Genomic DNA, 4,465 nt, shown 5'->3' on the forward strand with positions numbered 1-4,465 from the left:
AGGGAGCAGCTGTGGAGAGAGATTGCAGTCGCCAGAATGCAACTCTCCAATTGGATACTTCACGTCTCTCAGACCTTAGACATTCAATACCGTCGTGCGAGGAACAGGTTGAGCGGGAATTTGGTCCTTGTTGATTGGAGCAAACTGATGAATGCAGCAATGAGAAGCTCCTTAACCCCCAGCAGTTTGGACAACGATGGCACTCAGATACAGGACTGCCTGGGGTTCAAAATTAGGAAAAGCATATCTTGTTTGAAAGGAAATGACGATGAAGATAGAATTTAAGTCGATTTGTGCACGGATCTTAAATTTGACGCGAGCGCATCAGGATGGCGGAGCGGCTAAGGAGCTACGTTCAGGTCGCAGTCTCTTCTGGAGGCGTGGGTTCCACTCACACCCCTGATTTTGACTTTTCCTCCACGAGGTTACATTTTTCCAGGAAGATCCAATAGCTCCCTTTCAGTGGAAAAACATTGGTCTCAGGGCATCAGATTCCGCTTAAATACGCACAGCAAGACTCCACAGGCAAAAGCGCAGTTAATGACTCTATAACCTGCTTCAGTAAACTGGTTGAGGAATGACTATTGATCCCAGGACTCCGGGACAAATTCGTCTTCATTTCTTGTAAGTAGTCTGGCTGGTTGGATTGTTCACATCCGTCCGAGAGAGAAAATGGGAAATCTGTTTCTATTGTGATTCATTGCTCGATAAAGCTTTATTTCCTTGTTGGCCCCCTGTGAGTTATTACTGGATATCGTTGTATATCTATATTGCCCCTCTATGGGGTACTGCTCGATAACGTTTCCGTCCAGCTTTGACAAAGGGTCACCTGGACTCGAAACGTTAGCTCTTTTCACTCCCTTCAGATGTTGTCAGACCGTCTGAGACTTTAAAGAATTTTCTCTGTGGTTCCCTATGTGTGAGCTTTACAATGTTGTAATGTGCCATGCTGCCTCCTTCATTCCTGGGACTAATGTCAGGATTAGACTGCAAAAAGTTTCTGATAGGGATTTGCTGCAAAGCAAACAGGAATCTGCGTTATGTTTACTTTTGGTGTGAGGGAGAATGTAAATAGCAGAGAAATGCCTCGATTCCTCGACCTCAGGCCAATGAACCAGCACGCTTCCGCTGCGCACTCTGCTCCTTAAACCAGGAGCTACAACATTACTGTCCTGCGGTAGCCACACAACTATTCACTTCCTTATTTTTTCTTTCAACAGGAACACACTTTTGAACACACTAATACTGGTCAGCATAGTTCAGATAATTTATTTTCGTGCTGAATGGTTGTTCTGTGAAGGTGATGTGATTGATTCTGTGACGTTATTCTGATGGGAAAGTGGGGAGTGACTGGAATCACCTTCATAGAATGAAGTTCGTGACGGAAGTTTCACTCTCTGGGAACATTAATCACGCTGTTACTGATTTCTTCAAATCTTGCCTCAAGTCCGACCCCGAAGAGAGTCAACCACGAGCAGAGTGGCGCAGCGGAAGCGTGCTGGGCCCATAACCCAGAAGTCGATGGATTGAAACCATCCTCTGCTATTCGTGTTCTCACTCACACCAAACGGAAACAAGTTGCTATTGGTCAGCAGCACATCTGCGATTTTCTTTATTGGTATCAAAGTTTTGCTTTCAGTCTGATCCGGTCTTGGACACCTGTTCTTCAGCTACCCACACTGCAGTCGATGTGACTAAGTTGACTTCTCCCAGAACACTCTTCTGGCGCCTCTACTGGATGACCGTTCACCTGTTTGGACACTGGAGGGGTTGTTCGGCTCTATGTCTCTGAAACCAGCACAGGGAGCAGCTGTGGAGAGATATTGCAGTCGCCAGAATGCAACTCTCCAATTGGATACTTCACGTCTCTCAGATCTTAGACATTCAATACCGTCGTGCGAGGAACAGGTTGAGCGGGACTTTGGTCCTTGTTGATTGGAGCAAACTGATGAATGCGGCAATGAGAAGCTCCTTAACCCCCAGCAGTTTGGACAAGGATGGCACTCAGATACAGGACATTGGGTGGGGTTCAAAAGTAGCGAAAGCATATCTTGTTTGAAATGAAATGACGATGAAGATAGAATTTAAGTCGATTTGTACACGGAACGTAGTTTTGACGCCAGCGCATCAGGATGGCAGAGTTGCTATGGCGCTGCGTTAAGGTCGCAGTCTTCTCTAGAGGCGTGGGTTCGAATCGCACTTTTGACATTAACTTTTCCTCCACGAAATGTTCAACCCCAGGAAGATCTCATACCTCACATTCAATGGGCAAGTGGTGGTACGGACTTTGTAGATTGGAGCAAACTGATCAATGCAGAAATGAGAGCTCCTTAACACACAGCGTCTTGGAGAAGGATGGCACTCAGATACAAGAGTCTGGCTGGCGTTCAAAAATAGTAAAACCACATCTAGTTTGAAATGAAATGAAGATGAAAATTGAATTAAAATCGATTTGCCCATGGAGCATATCTTTGATCACAGCGCGTCGGGATGGCCGAGCGGTCGAAGGCGCTGCGTTAAGGTTGCAGTCTCCTCTGGAGGCGTGGGTTCGAATCCCACTTCTGACATTAACTTTTCCTCCACGAGGTTACGTGTTTCCAGCTAAGCGTTCAACACCAGGAAGATCCAATACCTCCGATTGAATTGGGAAGCGGTGGCGTAAGGACATGAGATTGCTGCTCACATTCGCAAAGCAAGGCCCAACAGACAGAAGCCCAGCCCATGACTGGATGATCTGCTCAGTGAGTCTGGTTGAGGAAATAATATTGATCGCAGGACGCCGGGTAACATTTCTCTTCTCTTGTTGTAAATAGTCTGGCTGGTTCGAATGTCGAGGTGTCTCAGTTGACCTCTCCTAGAATCCTATTCTGCCGCCTTTACTGGATGAACTTCCTGCTGTTTGGACACTTAAGGGTTCTTCGGCTACTTGTCTGTGAAAGCAGCAGCAATGGAGAGTGATTCGAGTCGCCAGAATGCAACTCTCCAATTGGATCCTTCACTCCACTCATATCTTACACTCTCAATACTTCGTGTGAGGAACAGGTAGGCGGCAGTTCGGATTTTGTTGATTGGAGAAAACTGATCAATGAGGAGGTCATTAACGACCAGGGGCTTGGAGAAGCATGGCTCTCCGATACAGGATTCTGTCTAGGGTTTAAAAATAGGAAAAGAGCATCAAGTTTGAAATGAAATGTCGGTGAGGGTAGAATTTAAATCGATTTGTGCATGGAGCATATGTTTTGCCTGGCCGAGCGTCGCAGGCGCAGCGTTAAGGTCGCAGGCTCCTCTGGAGGCGTGGGCTCGAATCCCCCTTCTGACATTAACTTTTCCTCCACGAAATGTTCAACCCCAGGAACATCCAATACCTCACATTCAATGGGCAAGCGGTGAGCTCAGGACATGGGATTCCTGCTTAAATTGGCACAGCATGACCCCACAGGCAGAAGTCCAGTTCATGACTGGATGATATGCACAGCGAGTCTGGTTGACAAATTAATATTGATCCCAGGACTCCGGGTAAAATTCCTCTTCTCTTGTTGTAAATAGCTTGTCTTGTTGGGTGGTCGAAGTGACTCAGTTGACCTCTCCCAGAAGCCTCATCTGCCGCCTTGACTGGATCAACTTCCTGCTGTTTGGACACTGGAGGGGTTATTCGGCTACTTGTCTGTGTAAGCAGCACCAGAAGCAGCTGTGGAGAGAGATTCCAGTCGCCAGTATACAACTGTCTAGTTGGATCCTTCACGCCGCTCGGATCATAGACTCTCTATACCTTTGTGTGAGGAACAGTAAGGCGGCAGTTCGGACTTTCTTGATTAGAGAAAACTGTTCAATGCAGCAATGAGAATCTTCTTAAACACCACCGGCTTGGAGAAGGATGGCACTCAGACACAAGACTCTGCTGGGGTTCAAAAATAGTAAAATCACATCAAGCTTGGAATGTAAAGACAATGAAGATAGAATTTAAATAGATTTGTGCACGGAGCATACATTTTGTCGCAACGCGGCAGGGTGGCCGAGCGGTCGCAGGCGCTGCGCTAAGGTCTCAGTCTTTTCTGGAGGCGTGGGTTCGAATCCCACTTCAGACATTAACTTTTCCTCCACGAAATGTTCAACCCCAGGAAGATCCAATACCTCACATTCAATGGGCAAGCGGTGAGCTCAGGACATGGGATTCCTGCTTGAATTCGTACAGCATGACCCGAAAGGCAGAAGCCCAGTTCATGACAGGAGTAGTTTAAATCCTGCCGGTGGCCAGGGACAGCAGGGTGCGACTGCAAGTCAGGCAGGTAACGGGAAGCAGCAGTCAGGAACTCAGGAGCCTCAGCACTTGACCCTGTCCAACAGGTATGAGGCACTTACTCCCTGTGTGGATGGCGAACAGGGCTGCATGAAGGATGAGTCAACTGACCAAGGCACCATGGTTCAGCAGGCCATTCAAGGGGAGGGAGTAAATAGGCAAGTTGTA

The 4,465-nt window shown here is 47.3% G+C and overlaps 1 non-coding gene across 1 annotated transcript; it reads left to right on the forward strand.

Moving 5' to 3' along the window:
- Window positions 1-2,484: 2,484 nt before the first annotated feature.
- trnal-aag (transfer RNA leucine (anticodon AAG)) lies at window positions 2,485-2,567 on the forward strand. The gene has a single exon. It is a non-coding gene; the product is annotated as a tRNA-Leu (tRNA).
- Window positions 2,568-4,465: the final 1,898 nt, after the last annotated feature.

Source organism: Scyliorhinus torazame, chromosome 24 (assembly GCF_047496885.1).
Source record: "Scyliorhinus torazame isolate Kashiwa2021f chromosome 24, sScyTor2.1, whole genome shotgun sequence".
Taxonomy (NCBI): Eukaryota; Metazoa; Chordata; class Chondrichthyes; order Carcharhiniformes; family Scyliorhinidae; genus Scyliorhinus; species Scyliorhinus torazame.